This window comes from Lynx canadensis, chromosome A1, assembly GCF_007474595.2.
Source record: "Lynx canadensis isolate LIC74 chromosome A1, mLynCan4.pri.v2, whole genome shotgun sequence".
Taxonomy (NCBI): Eukaryota; Metazoa; Chordata; class Mammalia; order Carnivora; family Felidae; genus Lynx; species Lynx canadensis.
In genome coordinates, this window is record NC_044303.2 from 147,874,857 (window position 1) to 147,893,549 (window position 18,693).

Sequence of the window (18,693 nt, forward strand, 5' to 3'; positions counted from 1 at the left end):
GGAGTAAAACTCATAGTGGTAGCTTCTTATGGTGCACAAAAGGACCTAGTCCAGTAATGAGTACACAATGATAATGATGATAATAATGATGAATAAGAAGACAATAATCACATATGGAATTCCAAAACTTTTTCTCAATAGCTGATTATCTCCGTTTCCCACCCCTCACTCCCATTAAATTACCTCGAAAAATGTTCATTCACCTTGTAATTTCTCAAGCAACAAATAACACTAAATACAGTATTTCTTTTTTTTTAAACATTTTTTTTCCAACGTTTATTTATTTTTTTGGGGGGGACAGAGAGAGACAGAGCATGAACGGGGGAGGGGCAGAGAGAGAGGGAGACACAGAATCGGAAACAGGCTCCAGGCTCTGAGCCATCAGCCCAGAGCCTGACGCGGGGCTCGAACTCACGGACCGCGAGATCGTGACCTGGCTGAAGTCGGACGCTTAACCGACTGCGCCACCCAGGCGCCCCTAAATACAGTATTTCTTATTATTTCTGTAATTATTGAATGATATTTATAAATAAACTAGATACGGGAAGAGTCTTAGATTATTTGATCAAGTTACATTCAGTACCATTTTTAGTTTTTAAATCATTTTCCATTTATAAAATATTTTACACTTATAAAACTCCATTTTCTTTAATATCCTAAATGGCCCTGATTAAAAGTTGGATTTCAGCTTTGTGAGATAAAAAGCAGAAAACTCAGCCAAGCCTACCTGGACATCTGACCTGAATAATTGTGAATTAAGAAATTAGTGTTTTCTAAGCTGCTAAATTTGTGATAATTTGTTAAGCTGCAAGAAAAAATTGATAGAGAAGCCCATTGTTATTATCCCCTTTTTAGAGAGAAGGAAGAAGGCACAGACTGGTTAGATCCTTTGTCCAGGTTATCAAGTTAGTGTATGTTCGGGCCAATAAATGAACCTCATCAGTCTGAATCCAGAGCCCAATCATTCCACTGGCAATGATTATGGAGAGTCAACTTTATGCTAAACATTTTTAGATATATTTCTTCCTTTAATCGTCCCAACAAACATTATGAGGTAAACATAATTATTATTTCAATTTAAATCAGTTGAGGAAACCAAGGATAAAAACATTTAAGTAATTTGCCCCAAATTAAGGCAGCAGTGAAAGACTGAGCCAGGATCCAGGATCTGAGCCCTAGTTTGATTCCAGGAGTGATTTTCATAAACATTATATTATAGCATCTATTTATAAAGTGGCCTATTTTATTAATATTTTCAATTTTAGTTCTAATTGTAACTGTCATTTTTTAGTAGTCTGTATTCTCCCTGTCATTCTTGAGTTATCATTTTAGAGTATACTTTACCCAAATGTAGAGTTCCAAAGATATTTTAAAATTCTCTAAAATATTGCATAATATATAGCACCTTTTTTCCATTGCTATCCATAAACACCAATTCTTTCTTCTAATCCTCTGCTCATGCTGTTATCCTTATCTGAAATGACCTCTTACAAATTGTACTAGCTAAATTCCTACCTCCATGTAAGACCTCCCAAAATTATTGCAGCAGCACAGAATCATGATCTTTTAGAATTAGCACTTTTTGTGTTTCTCTAGTTATTTCATCGGTGTTAGTGTTACCTTCCAAATAAATACAAATGGTTCTTGCTATGAAGATAGCTGCTTGCCTTAGACATAGCTGAGTGTTATGTTTTAAACTTGTTTCGTTTTCCTACAATGAACACTAAGGCAAATTCATTTTTAAGACTACATGTTTTAAACCAAATTCCCAGTTCCTAGTATTTCCCTGCTTAATTCCATGATGGATGCTGTTTCCAGAAAATATACAGGGTTGTTATAGGAGAGTGAGCCTTTGCTTTCAGAGTCTGATCCTCCTAAAGAAATTTCTGGTGCCTATTTCCTTCTAGTTTCCCACTCAACTGATTTCAGTTACTTAGCTTTTAGCTCCCTAAAATAGTTTTGAATAATTAATACATGTACATAAGAAATATTCAAAGGGTGGCGAGGGCGCCTGAGTGGCTCAGTTGGTTAAGAGTCTGATCTCGGCTCAGGTCATGATCTCACGGTTTGTGAGTTCCTGAGTTCAAACCCCACGTCAGGCACTGGGCTGACAGCTCAGAGCCTGGAGCCTGATTCAGATTCTGTGTCTCCCTCTGTCTGCCCCTCCGCTGCTTGTACTCTGTCTCTCACATTGTCTCAAAAGTAAATAAACTTAAAAAAAAATTAGAAATATTCAAATGGACAAGTGGGTAGAGGAAAATAAGTTTCCCCTTAAATGACACTCCCTCCTTACATACAGTTGCTTTCTCTATGTTAGGGTAGCTAGTAGCTATTGCTGTGCATCCTTCTAAAGTTTTGTGCATATATACACATGTGTGTACATGTAGGGTATACGTATATGTGTATATGTCCATGTTTTCACAAAAATAACTGAATTATACAAAGATTATACATCTTGCTTTTTCCGCACAAATATATATATGTATATATATGTGTGTGTGTGTGTATTTCTGAAATTGTATCAAGTTCTACACAGTATTTGTGTAACATAAATCCCTTTTGAAATTTAAGTAGCTTCCAATCTTTTCTATTGCAAGCAATGTTGCAGTGAACCCACATTTTACACACATGCAAAATAAAATCATTAGAATAGATTGAAGTGGCATTGTTAGTTGAGGTTACGTGCATTTAAAATTGTGGTAGATTTTGCCATATTGCCATTCATAAAACATTTATGAATTCATCCTTCTACCTATAATGCATCAGAGAGAGTGTCTGCCTGCTTCCTGGCCATACAATGTGTTTGCAATTTTGGGTCTTGTCAATTGTGTAGATAAAAAATGGTATCACGTGGTTTTGTATATCTCTTATGATGAGTGGGTTTTAGCAATTTTTTACATACTAAAAAATAATTTATATTTTCTTTATGTTACTTTCATGTCTCTTTCTTTCTTTCTTTCTTTCTTTCTTTCTTTCTTTCTTTCTTTCTTTCTTTCTCTTTCTTTTTCTACTGGATTGCTGACCTTTCTTGAATGACAGGAGCTCCGTATTTATTAAATTGTCATATTTATGTCAAAAATTATGCAGCTAGTTTATAGCCATTTTGTTTGATTTTACTGTGGTAACATGTTTTATATTTGGAGTGAAATTTACCCATCTTCACTTTATGGTTTCTAGGCTTCGTGTTTTGCCAAGATAGGCTCTTGCTATTCTGAGTTTAGGAACATATTTTCTTATAGTACTTTTATGGGCATTATGTTTTCATGTGTGTATTTATAATTTTTAACAAACTAAAATTTATTTTTGTTTAAAAGAGTACTATAGATCTTGTTTTCCAGAAAACTATCAGTTATATATAAAAACCATTTATTCAGTAAGTCCCAGGCTTCTTTATAATATGGCATGCCAACTCAGTCACTTAGTCACTGTATATTTGGCTCTACTGATTGCTTTTATACACTGTGCCATTTGGTTATGTATTCAGGTGCCAGCACCACACTCTTAATTATTGTTGTTTAAAAATGTTCTTAATAACTGCCAGGGTAAAATACCCTCACCTACTTCTTTGTAAATATGATTCCCTAATATTGTATATGTATCTTCCTCATATATACTTTAGGACGAGCTTGTCTAGATGAAATGGTAGAATAAACATATTTATAATAATAGTGTTCCTATCTATATATCCAAGTTTTCTTTTATGTTCCTTTTGTTATACTTATACTTAGATATTTTATCATTTTATGTACCCATCTAAACGCAGGTTTTTTCCAGGTTTAGATGCACCCATCTAAACGCAGGTTTTTTATGTTTTGTAACTAGTTGTTTTATGTTTATAAGAAGTCTGTATGTGTGTGTGTCAATGTGCATGGACTAATGTTCTACCTAGTCACTTTATCAAAATATTTCACTGTTTATATTATATTTTCAGTTGGTTCTTTTGGGTTTTCTAGATATACAATTATATCATCTGAAAACAGTATTAGTTTTACCTTTTTTCAGATTTTCATACTTCTTTTCCCCATCAAATTGATATTACTGCTGCCAAATGAATGCTAAATAAGCAGACATACTTGTATCATTCCTGACTCTAATGTGTACGCTTTAGTAACTTTCTGTGGGCAGGGCACATGTCCTCTGGTTTCCTGGGTCCAGTGCAGCCATTACAGTAATTTTCTATATATCGGCATTTGCTCAAAAAATAACTTTAAGAGGGGAAGACATTACTGTCAGTGTAGAAAGGAAATACGTGTTTATGAATGTACAGGATAGGATAAAAGAAAAAAATAATGTTTTCTTTAGCTGGAAAGAAAGAGAGGCTTGTGAAGCTTTGGCAGGATTGAATGTTGTAAACTTTGAGGTTGCATTTGACAGAAAACTGCAACTCAGTGTCTTCTGATTTGAAACAAAATCATAAAAACTTCTTTCACACCTACCATAGCCACAGCTATTTAAATACATGGTTAATGGTGGGGGGGGGGAGGGAGGAGAAATGTTATAACAGTCCAAAGGACAATCTTGGACTGTTTCCCCCTTTACCTGGTTTTCATTGGCATTTTGCTCTTTTTTTTTTTTTCCATTTATAGCACTGCTGAAAACTAAGCCAGAGACATATTTATCTTAAAATATACAAAACTTCCAGTTTGATCCATCAAGCATAGTAATTGGACCAACGTTAAATGAAATTTAGAGAAAATGTTTCTGCTATCCATAAAAAACTGTCAAAGATAATGAATACATAAGATCCTCTCTGAGTTTCCTGGTTCCAAAATGGGTTGCAACTTAAAGAGAAAACTCTTGTCAATAAAAATTTATTTTCATAATCATGATTTCATTTTAAACTTGAAAAAGCAAATGGAATATATTTTAATATATGGTATTTTGGCAAATACAATTTAAAATATGGTTTGTTTCTTCAGACATGAGGAAAATAACATTTAATTACATGTGTTTAATGTTAATGTTGTTTCTGTTACTTCTGTCTATGGATAAAAGACTAGCACATTTTCCTTCATATACATAGTAATTTTAAATATTTCACTAAAATAAAATAGAATATGATACATGTCTCGTATAATAGTTGTAATTTGTTTTAAATTATCATTATATTAGCATATTATGAAATACTTGATTAAATGTTTTAAATTCATACATTTGCATACAAACTAACACAAAACTAGCATGCCAATATTAAATTTGGAGGATGAAAGAAATATCATGGTCCTCACTAAGAAGAAAATTATAGTATCTTGTCCTTATGCTTGAGCGTGACCAAAACAAAAATTAAAAATGTAAGCTAAGAGATTTTTAATAAAGTTTTGAAACATCAATGACAGCATACCTTTTTTGCTTTATTTGATGATCCCGGGGACTTAATTCATAGAGAAGCTTTTATTTTCAAGAACAAAATTATAAAGCATTTATAAAAGAGACTCAAGCATAATTGTACCATTGTCTCATGAAATCCTTAAAGAATTCAGATTTTTCTACTTATATTCCAGTAATATTCTTTTATTTTTGAGAGAGAGAAAGAGAGAGGGAGTATGAGTGACAGAGGGGCAGAGAGAGAGAGAGGAGACAGAGAATCCCAAGCAGGCTCTGCGTTGTCAGCACAGAACCTTATGTGGGGCTCGAACTCATGAACCATGAGATCATGACCTGAGCCAAAATCAAGAAACAGATTCTTAACCAACTGAGCCACCCAGGTACCCCCAATAATATATGTTTTTAAGTATGTATAGGGATGGAACTTGATTTGTAATGCAATTTGTGATCTGAAAATTACTGTAGTGGACATTTTGAACTGAAAAGTTATAGCTTATACAGTGTAAACTCATTCCAATGTGGGTCTTTGCTCACCTAGTCATCAACAAATAAAATTGAAAAAAATAATTTTCTATTTAGTTAAATTAGTATTTACCATTTTATTTTAAGGAATACATTTGTGAACGTTTTCTACAAAATAATGTAATGAGAAAATTTTACATGAATTTGAAAGTAGAGATTATGTCTATCTAAAATCAGTTTGGTTTTTAAAAGTATTGTTTTAGTTAGTTTTTTTTTTTTTTTTTTTTTTTAAGTCTTTGTAGATGATGAATTTAGAAAAGCCCTTAGAGGGTCAAGCTGGAGATGGGTAAAGTGCATGCAAATGGAAGTTAGGCACTTTTGCCAAAAAGTTTTAAAAATTTCATTTGTCTACTTTTAAAAATGAAATTAACAGTGGTATTGATGGTAAACGATCTTCTAATCTTATTGTTTCCGAGGAGGAGACATGATTGTGTTTAGGGTGAGGGGTGGAAATGTTTCTCGTGTTGCCTGTGATGATCTGACTCAGCATCAGCTGAAAACACCCGTGTATTATTTTAACATTTTCCTTTCCTCTATTAAATAATGTGTCACTCTGGGCTGTGACTCAAGCTGGTGACTCAGTTTTGTTCAAGACTCTGCCTGGGAACCTTCAGCAATGACTGAAAATGTCAGGAAGTCTTCCCTTTAGAAGAGCCCTGGTTTCGATAACTTAAGTGTGTAGACAACTGATCCACAACTTTTAGGGAGTTTACTTTAAATAAAGGAAATGGCTAGGCCTTTTACCTTTCATATTTTTTAACCACAGCAAAATATTTTATTGTTTCATCTGCTCTATATTCTACTGTTCTTATATCATTATTGTATTTCTTTTGCTATTTTGTTTTTCAAATGCAGAATACTAATCTTAGGAATTCTCTGAATTCCAGACAAGAGAGATGGACAGTCCTTTTGCTTCCAATTAGTTCTGTAAAATCCCTTTTAATGCTATAGAATAGATCTCCATTTTTTGTCCCCGATGGCACCTTTGCCCTAAAAGGCAGTCTTGTGGAGAAAGTAGATAGCATGGAACTTAAATCACTGCTCCTGGCAGTTGCTGGGACTGCTGGCTGAGGATTCCTCCCCATGGGAGCAGTAAGCACCAACTCACAGAGAGCTCAGCGTAAGGACTAGAGTAGTGTTGCTTTCTAGTTTCTAAGATCATTCAGTCCTTAATACACGAATCCATGAATTAAAGATAGCTTTCTGACAGTTGACCAAGTCTCCCTTTCAGCCCATAGTACGAGGTGAAAAGGAAAGTGGAACTTATCATAATTCCTTTACTAGTTGTATCAGCTAGAACTTCCAGAACAAATCTGAATCACTGTCAATGGTGTGAACTTCTGATAGCCCTCTAGTCCAAGTCTGGAGGGGTGCAAATGTAAGCAACCTTTAGAAACATGTCATTAACTAGCTTGTCTCTGCCTCCTGCAGTAATCTCCTAAGTACTTGAAGCTGAAAAGGAAGATGTACCTCTTTGCATATGTCTTGAGAAAGTACAGTGAGTCTGTCCCTAAGTCTGTTTACACAATTTTGTGGTAAAGAAGTCTTACAATAGAAGTTAAATTCTCGGTTGATTTTTGTTTCCTCTTTAAAAACAGGCCAAGTAGAAAGGAGGGTGGAGTTGGGGGGGGGGTGCAGTTGGAAGAGAGCACACATCAACGTTTTCCCAGGAAATTGTGAGAGGTATTTCTCTTTGAAAATAAAGATATCCTGATATTTAACTGCTGATATCTGGATAACTGGAGCTCAGAGTACACGGTGGAATGGGAGAGGTTGGCGACCTGGGAAGGAGGGGTGGTATGGTCCTAGAGGGGCTGAAAGTGGATGATTTGGCAGAAGCCAGGGAGCCAAATACCTGGAGAGGATATTAGAAGAAACCTCCTCCACACCGCCACCATGAGTGCAGATTTTAAAAATGTGTAGAGTTTTAGAGTTTTATTTTAGAGTTTATTAATTTTTTTTCTGCCTATTAAACTTCATTCCACAGAATAGATCTCGATTAAGGATTCTTACAAGCAGGAATATTGGTTACGTAGTATAATTTCTTTTTCTAAACTTTACTTCATCGTTGGTTCTCTTAAACAATATGGCAAAATGTACTATGGACATATCTCTCATCATGAACAGGATGTTGTTTTTGCATTGACCAGCTTTCTCATAAAATTAGACCAACATAAGGGGTCTAAACATTATGTCCTATTTGCTTTATTTGGAACACCACCTAATAACATTTTTCTCAATTAAATTTTCTGATCAGTCTGTTTCTTTGATCAATCAGCAGAGTTAAACTCCCGACAAGCATTACCAGGTCCTCTGTGAATTCATACTATTTTCCTCCTCATTGACTCTGATCTGTAAGTTTTATCAAGCACTTTGGGTTGACTCTCACCCTCAGTTAATTTCTCTCTTACCAGTAAGGAAATCTAATCATGGGATGTTCAATTATTCATCTACTCCTTCACACATTCAAAAATATTAATTTATCACATACTATGTCTCAAGCATAACGTTCTTTTTAAGAACTTTAGGCCGTAACTTTAAGACCTGTAAAATGCTAAGATATACTTTTCTTTAGTAGTGATATTGTGCAGCCCAAATACTCTAGTAACTTCTTAGTCTTGACTGAAATCACCAGTACATGCCCATACTATCCATATAAACATACAACACTGGTCTGCCAAAACTACATCCATCTGAACTCAACAGATACTGGAATCCATTTAGCTTCAGATACCAGGGACAGCACAGTTTCATAAGGAAACCAGAGCCTCGATTAATGCTGCTAAGTGTTCTCTCTGGACCTCTATTATTTAAAATGAAAATTCACACACTAATCTAAATTAAATTCAGCCTATTGTGCAGGCAAGCCACATAGAGGAGTGAGGAGACCGAAGAAAACACAGTAAGTGGTGGAAAATTTGAAAATGCATGGTCCAGTCTTAAGGGTACAGTAGCCACTGAAATCGTAAGTGCTGCTTTGTGTAATTATGGGTCAGGATGACCAGACCCCAATTTTTCAAAACCTGAAATTCAGTATAACATTTCCTAAATTTTAATAATGCAGATGTAACTCAACATTTCTGCAAATCAAATAAAGTAAGCATACTTCTGGTGATTGGATTTTTAAAAAAAATTTCCAGTTGAATAACTAAAATAAAGATCGATCAACAAGCTAATTAGCTTTACTATCAAACTACATAAAATAGAAAAATTCAGGTCAATATTTTAATCTAATTTTTGGTAAGTAGAAAAAAATAATGAAAAGAAACTAGAGACAAATTTCTTGTCTGCATGCAATTAAAAAAAAAACAACTTCTGCCAAACATAAGTTATAAAAATAACTGAATGCTAACGATTAAAGCAGAAAGAATACTTCTTAGTGATGACTGACTCTCATATACCACTAGTGGGAATGTCAATTTCTTCTACCTTCTAAGAAGCAATTTGACAATACAGGTAAATCAAATAGTAAGTAAAATAAATATAACCTTTGATCTAGTAAATCATTTTTAAGGATTTATCCTAAGAAGTTTATTTAATATAGTTTTATATATCATTATAATTCAGTAACAGGAGTGGTTATTCTAGAATAAGTATTATATCTAGTATAATGTATATCACAAAATTTATTACATTAAATATTCAAAAGAAGTTAAATGTTCAATATTAACTAAAATCTAAGTTATCTTAACCAATTCAACAAAAATAGTTCTATGCTGTTTGTAACATAGTTTTAATTAATTTTAAGATATTGAATAAGGCAAATGCATATTGTTAGTCTAGACTTTTTAAATACTAAAACAAAATCACCCATAATCCACCACTACTTCAGAACTGCTAAAATTTTAGAAAATACCTTTTTAGAATATATCTTTGATGTATATGAACGGAGGAAATGAACATGTATGAATTATATTTCTTCCTTCCCCTTTCATGTCTCTCTTCATTCGTGCTCCCATTGGCCATTAAACAATATATTATAGATATATTTATGGTACATTACACATGTAGATGTAATTTTAAATGATTTTTATAACATTCTCTCCTATGATGTATGACAAATTTAACAAAATAATCTAATCCTTTATTGACTGGGCTTTGGGTTGTATTCATTTTTTGTTGTTATTACTGATTATCTTGCTATCAGAGATAATGCTGTAACACAGTTTGGTGAGTATGTCTTTATAAACTGCAACAATCATTTCTGTAGAAAGATTCTGAGATGAGAGGAGGGGGGGGGGAAGCATATAGATGTTAAATTCTAATAGATACTCCTTACGTTTTCCAGAAAGTTTGTACCAAGTTAATCTTTCACCCGCAGAGTAGGAGAGTACCCATTTTCCCCAATAATACTAGATATTAGCAGGCTTTTTGAATTATGCAGATATGATAGTCCAAAAACTCTCATTATTTTAATTTGTGGTACTCTGACTAGCAGTGAGGTTACACATCTTCATTTGTTTGTTACCTATTACTTTCATCTTATATGAATTATTTATTTATATTTTATGCTCATTTCTTACGGTGAGATTTTGTTTTTATACATAATTTCATAGTCTTAATATAATGGAGATACAGTGTTTTCTTAAATATTTCTCAACCTTCCCTGAGTTTTTTTTTAACTCTGTTGAGCAGAAGTTTTAAATATTTTATGTGGTTTATCAACCTTCTCATTTATGCTTAAAATTATGCCATTGTGGGTTTATAATTTCACTGATAATTACATGAACACGTTCAGACTATCAGATTTTACTCCTGATCCTTGTGTGTATATTTTATATAATGATCTATTCATAAGCATATAAATATAGATGATAAATATGTATATATTAGAAATAGTATATATGCTATTTTTGGCACATCTCCAATTAAGAAATCATTTAAAAGTTTCTATTGCTTTTGTATTTAGAGAAAGTACTGAAAAATTCTTCTATTTTAAAGTAAATTGACATTTGTTTAGACTTTCTCATTTAATCACATGCCCATGCATCTTTCTAACCCTAACAACCTTCTGAAAGTCTCTTACCTCCCATAGGGAATTGACAATGCCTATTTATCTGAAAAAACACTCTATTTCTCTGCTACACTCTTCAGCTGTGCATTTCAGCACTTGATATTTACTTCATTCATGAAATAAGAAAGGAATAAAGGACAAGAATACTATGTGTTGTTATTTTCCATCATTTTTTTTCTTCTTAGTTACACTGATGGGTGAGTGCCAGGAGTAGTAGATTCAGATTTTGTAGGACCTGAGGCTTGTATAATATAGCTGGCTCTCTCTATGAAAAATTATACAAAGCTATAAATAAAAAAAAATAGAAACAGAAATGAATATTCAATTAGTGTGACCTTATTTTTAATTCTGAAATTACTCCAATCATTTTTAAATCTGAAAAAGTTAAGTTATATCTCAAAGTTCGAAATATCACAGAATGAAACATTTTAATTTATTAACAGCTTGGCACGTGTTTATAATCTGTCACTTTTTTTGGATAGATACTTTTGATCACTTCTTTATTTCAAAACAATTTTTAAATATGAATTCCTCTAGAGAATAATTTGATCTTTTCACTAGCATGATTCATTTAAAAAATTTAAATCAGTAATTTAAGTTTATACGGCATGACTCCTAGTGAACAAAGTCAGAAACTCATAGAATTGGTATTAAAGGTTATAAAACTTTATCAACTTTCATTAATAAACAAGGTGTAAAATTTCAAGGAATATTCCACAGAGTGGATCTCTACTTGTGATGTTTCTCTTCCACCACCCATGTACATTTAATGCTGATTACCTCCATACGGTGTAGCCTTACATCTCACTGTCAGAGCCACGGGTTATCAAGCTAGTAAGTGGTGGCAATATTCATGGAGTCACTGCTACACGACAACAGCGAGTAGTCACTTACAATAGATAACTACAAACCATACAAATGAATGCCAAAAAAATGTATCCTCAAGTCACATTTTCATAATCATATCCCCCAAATTCCCATGGCCCCTCCAGTGCCACTCCTCATGGAGGATGGTTGCTGACAAAGGGAGAATTGGACTAGGAAGAAACAATGGTTAAATATGTTACTTTTTCTAATTTTTTCAAAAGCCTATGACCACATGTTGCCAGTTCCGTCCCAGGGCCTTGGAATGAGTGGTGCAAACAGGAGCCCCTGTAACTTAAACTTCACTAACACAAGGCAAACAAATCTGTCTCTAGTGAGGACTGGCATCAGCTTGTGAAATTGCACTCTGCTTCCTCAGAATAAATCAGTCAAGTGCTCAGTTATTTGTGGAGTAACCTGCATTTCCTGTTATCACTTCAGAAAGGAAAGGAGGAAGAAATGACAAACCAACGCTACAAATTCTGGTTCACAGCAGGGCATCACATAAACTAACCAAACTGTTTAAAAGAGGTAAACAAATCTAAGTCTTCTTAAAACGAAATGGACATTTTATCCTTTTATTCATCAAAGTTCTGTTCCTAAAAGTTAAATGTTAACTTAATGTTACATGTTAATTACATTTAAATGTTTGATTAAATAGTACTCCCAGCAATGAGATGCATGTGATCATTAATAATGTATTACAGAATTACAAAAGGCAATTTTCAAAATTATGTTCAATATGACACAACTTTGTAAAAATATATTTGTGAGGGTGTCTGGGTGGCTCAGTCAGTTAAGTGTCTCACTCCTGATTTCCGCTCAGGTCATGATCTCACAGTTCGTGAGTTTGAGCCCTATGTCAGGCTCTGCTCTGTTGGTGTGGAGCCTGCTTGGGATTCTCTGTCTGCCTCTCTCTCTGCCCTTCCCCTGCTTGTGCTCCCTTTCTCTCTCTCAAAAATAAAATTAATTAAAAATATATAGTTGTAGTAGTATAAGAAACACTTTGGAAACTTTTCATTAAAGGGTAAGCAATGGTTCTCTCCAAGGCATATCATTATGGATATTTTGAAATTTAATTTCAAAATTTAATTTCAAAACACACCCTTAGGGGGCGCCTGGGTGGCTCAGTCAGTTAAGTGTCCGACTTGAGCTCAGGTCATGATCTCATGTTCTGTGAGTTTGAGCCCCACGTTGTGCTCTGTGCTGACCGCTCAGAGCCTGTAGCCTGCTTCCGATTCTGTGTCTCCCTCTCTCTCTGCCTGTCCTCTGCTCATGCTCTGTCTCTGTCTCAAAAATAAATAAAAAACATTAAAAATTTTTAAAAAACACACCCTTAAAAATTTAAGTAAACATTTTATTTTTTTTTTTTTTTTATTTTTATTTTTTTTTTATTTTTTTTTTTTTTAACGTTTATTTATTTTTGGGACAGAGAGAGACAGAGCATGAACGGGGGAGGGGCAGAGAGAGAGGGAGACACAGAATCGGAAACAGGCTCCAGGCTCTGAGCCATCAGCCCAGAGCCCGACGCGGGGCTTGAACTCACGGACCGCGAGATCGTGACCTGGCTGAAGTCGGACGCTTAACGACTGCGCCACCCAGGCGCCCCTTAAGTAAACATTTTAAACATTACAGGGGAACCTGGCTGGCTCAGTTGGAAAAGCGTGAGACTCTTGATCTTGGGGTTATAAGTTTGAGCCAGACACTGGGTGTAGAGATTACTAAAATAAATAAATAAACTTAAAAAAATTAAACACTATATATACATTGCTTCTTGAAATATGTTGTAAAAATTATAAAATGGTTTTTATTTGAAAAGCAATGTGAGCCACACAGTAATATGGAGGTTTCATATCATAGAAATCCATCTTGGTTCATATAAACTTCCTATTATCCAGAGCTCATTTTTATACCATTTATTTGACTCCAGCATCAGTCATTCAGCATTTATCTTTGTTGTGATAAGCTCATAGGTTTTCTACTTTTTTTGAGCTAAATCTTGATGAAGCAGATGATAATCTGAGGCTTGCCTACTATATGGTGAAAATCTCTCTGCATTTATAATAAAGGTCTCATCTCTACTTAATGTGTCAAGAGTGAATAAATGAAATTCTTTTAAACACATAAGAGCATATTTATTAACAATTTATATGAATTATTTACATGATACATATGTGATAACATACTAATTATTTATATGAATTACTCTTATTTTATTAAAATTTTTTTTTAATGTATTTATTTTTGAGAGACAGCATGGGAGCAGGGGAGGGGCAGAGAGAGGGAGACACAGAATCTGAAGCAGGCTCCAGGCTCTGAGCTGTCAGCACAGATCCCAATGCGGGGCTTGAACTTATGAACTGTGAGATCATGACCTGAGCCAAAGTCAGATGCTTAACATACTGAGATACTCAGGTGCCTCATTCACTCACTTTATTATTATCTTTTTATTTTTTTTTTAATGCTTATTTATTCTTGAGGGAGAGAGAGACAGAGTGTGACTGGGGGAGGGTCACAGAGAGAGGGAGACACAGAATCTGAAGGAGGCCTCAGGCTCTGAGCTGTCAGCACAGAGTCCCATGCGGGGCTCGAACTCACGAACTGTGAGATCATGACCTGAGCCGAAGTCGGATGCTTAACCAACTGAGCCACCCAGGCACCCTGACATTCATTCACTTTAATACAAAGAAGGTTCTAAGGCTTCCAGCAAAACTTGTTTCTTTCAAAGATAAGGAAAAGCAATATACTTTGAAATTAAAAGACAAGTGAATAAAATATTCCAAATAGAATTGGGTTAGTATAATTCTCTGATTATATATTTTATATTGTATGTTTTGGGTGATTGTCTGGAAACATGATATTACTAATCTTTGAAATACAGTAGCCAGTGTGGCCTGCAGAGTTTTGCAGTTCAATATATTTTATCTTTAACGTGGATTTCTGGCCTCTTAGGGCTATCAGCCATCCTTTGAAAAGACCCTCTTTTGCTGCTTCCCTTTGTCATTAAACTCTTGTTTCTAATCTATTGGCACATTTTTTATTGAGTTCCTGTTTCGTTAAAGGCAAAGAAATAACACGATTCCAACCTACTCTTTAAAAGCTCAGAGTCAGTGAAGGTGAAGGTTTTATAATATTTGAATATAATTAGGAAAATCTACAAATACATAGTTCAACAATAAACATTAAGGTTTTTGTTATTTTGTTGCTTATTTACATGTTTTTATCAAGAGTAAAATGTAACTATTTTAGCCTCCATGGATGAGAAAGAAGACAGGGCAGTGAGTAACATACTCTGTATATCTATGGTATGGTTGGAGGTGTACACTCTACATAGAAAGAAACAAGAAAACACCAAATTCTGGAAGAATCAGAAGTCAATCTGTTGCTGAAAATGTTTGGTAAAGATTGAAGTATCAAAGCTTCAATTATTTATTTTTGAACATAGATCAGTTAGCAGTGATGTCTTTAACTTGCGAATAGCCAAAAACTCAACTCAAAAGGAAATTTCTCAACTATGCGATTAAAATCCAGGGATCACTTACAACCCAGGCATGGCTGGATTCAGCAGATCAAGCATTGTTATAAGCACTCATTTTCCCCAACTTTTGGTTTTGCCTGCTTCTGTGTTGGCTCCAGCCAGTCAATCATGTCCCACGTGGTGGGAAGATGACCACAGAGGTTTCAGCCTTGCATTATCATGGCTTGTAGAACAAGCAAACAACATCTCTTCTTCCATCAATTTAAACAAAACTCTGATCCTTATGGTCAACATCCCAAATCAAGGAGCATATCCATCTCTAAACCAATTTCTGTTAAAGGGAAAATGATCTGCATGGTGTGGCTAAGGCCTGGACCACAAACACACCCCTGAAATAGGAAACAGAACCAGCTCCACCAAGGACAAGGACTGAAAAGGGGCAGACACTCCCCAAAAGGAAAATCAAGTAAGGTGAACTGGGTTTTGATAATCTAAAAAACAGTATGCTTCCACTTCATAGGGCAAGATGAAATATTGGTGAATTGTGGGGCTTTATCTTGAATACTTTTACAAGTCACAGAGTTGTATGTTTTGTCTGAATGTATGGACAGATGTTAACAAATTGTTTAACAAAAAGTATTTAGATGTTATTTAAAGAAGAAAATTTCTGTGTTAGGAAGAGTGTTGAGAAATAACCACAAATGTAAAATGATAAAAAATATGTCAGGAAGTTAACAGTAAATATCAAAACTTTAAAAACTGCTACATCATTTCAATTAATAAATTCATGTCTTCAAATTTATCTTAACAGAAAAAATAGGTCAAGCACAGATAGATATATACATCTTTACCATACATTGTTAATAATACCAAGAATGGGAAATCATTAAATGATGAATAATAAAGAATAAGTCAAATAAATTTTCTTATATGTGTATAGGCAAATACTTTGGAGGTATAATTATAATTTGTGTTTGTTAATAAGAAATATTGCACAAAACAGATCAGGTTAAAAAACAGCGTATGTAGTATAAGCCCAGCTACATATATATATGCTTACAGAAATTTTGGAAGTATATATACTAAGAGGTTAAAAACATGGTTATGCCTACATTATGGGGTTGATGCAATTTTTCCTTTTGCTTGGCTCTGTTTGCTATTTTATAAGCTAAAAAAATTCATTTAAAAATAAATAACGATAGGAAGAGGGACTGGAAAATCTCTTCACTTTTGATTTACAAAGTAAAATATAATTTTAATGAGAAAAAATGGTGTAGAACAGTTTGAATACTTTAGCTTTATCTTAAATATATGAGAAATATGGTATTTCAATCTCAAGAAGAAAAATGATTTGGCTTACGTGTGTGTGGCTGTGTGTGTATATGCTTACACATATATGTGGGCAACCCCCAATTTTTATATTCAGATTTTATGTTATATTGCTAGTTTTAAACATATGTTAGGTTTTTTTCCCCCAATGACCAAATCACTGAATTACAGGAAATGTATAAAAAGGAGCACTATTGTTATGCTTCAGAAACTTAATTGTATACATGAACTAAAAGACCTTGAGATTGCCAAATAGGAAAATTAGTAGCATCAAAAGACTTTCAGTCCCACATCACTTATTTTGAAATCTAACCCTTAACATCATTCTAAGAAGGCTTCAAATGGTTTATTGCAAGGTAATGCCAATGTCTTGCAGAGTAAAACCTGTTTCCAAATATTTATAGTAACTTACATAAAAAATAAATACATCTAAATTCAGATAAGTCATTTTTTTTAAGATTTTAGGTCTTTATTTAGAGAGAGAAAGTACAAGTGGAGGAGGGGCAGAGGAAGAGGGAGAGAGAGAATCCCCAGCAGGTTCTGTACTGTCAGCACAGAGCCCTATGTGGGCCTTGACCCAATGAACCAAGCAGATAGCTCATGGTTTGAAAGGAAAATATAACTTAAAGAGCATTCCAAGAGAATCAGAGAACTTCAAATCTGGATTAAGTCTTAGAGAACACCCAGTTTAAACTTTGTACTTTATTTTTTTTAATGTAATTAAATCTATATTTAAGTTTTTATTGAATTTTTGTTAGTGAATATGCAATGTAATATTGGTTTCTGGTATAGAATTCATGATGTGATCAACACTTCCATACATCACCTGTGCTCATCACAAGTGCCCTCTTTAATCCCCATCACCTATTTCACCCATTCCCCCACTCCCCCTGGTACCCCTCTGATAACCATCAGTTGGTTTTCTATAGTTAGAGTCAGTTTCCTGGTTTGCTGCTCTCTTTCTTTTTTTCCCCCTTTGGTCATTTGTTTTGTTTCTTAAATTCCATATATGAATGAAATAATATGGCATTTGTATTTCTCTGGCTGCCTTATTTTGCTTAGCTTTATAAATATGAAAAAACTAGATATCATGATGCAAAATGACTCACCCAAAGTCCTACAACTCAGTGAGGAAAACATTCAAGACAAGGTCACCTGACTCACACTCCTTTGGTTTTGCTGTTATGCTACACTGCTAAAGCAACCAAAACAGAAACCTCTACTCATTGGATTTTCCTCAATGTAAGTCCGGAAAAACAATGAATTGACTTGTGGTGTCAAGGAAAAGGTATAGACTTTGAGTCAAACAAGCTGATCTTTCTCACAACTTAACTAAATCTAATCTTGGACATGTTAGTTGAGCTCTCTGAGCTTCACTTTCTCTATCTGTTAAATGAGATGCATAATATATACATAAAAGTGTTTGTGAGGCTTGTAAGTTTTGGAAGTATTATGTATGAAAAGCCTAGTATATAGTAGGCTTTGGTCAGACTGTCCTATTGATTCTCTTCTAATCTTATGCTATATTGCTCTGGATTAAAACTAATCAATCTTTTATATTCTTAAGAATACTGAAGAGATAGTTGTCTTTGGCATTCTAACTTAGATACCTTTTATGAAATTTTGTTCAGGACACGAGATGCTGATTCGTAACTCACCACTTACTATGTCTAGTCATCACCTTTATTTTATTTAAGAGAAACTGAGTTTTTTATACAATGGGTAGGGAACGTTTATCGGGCAATATAATAAATTATATGACAAAGAAATCTATCATGTTTTTTTCTGAATTTCCAGGGTGTATAGGTGAACTTTTTAATTCTAGAAGGTGTGCTTATGTGAGCATTTCTTTTATAATGTTTCATATCATTTAAAGAAGCCTCACATCTTATTTTTAATTAATTCCAGATGGTTTGCCTAAAATGTATATTTCATTGTCATTTAAAAAGACAAATAATAACCTTCAGAGAGGACTTTTTAAAATTAATTAATATATCATATTACCTACTGATAAACTGTTCTTTGAGATGAAGCTATTTTAAGATAGCCTCCTGAGCAGTAAAAGTTTAGCATGTAACTGTGATAATATCTCTCAGGCTCTAACCATCGCCACAGGGGTATATATAGATATATACAGAATAAGGAAATAGGCGAAAACCTC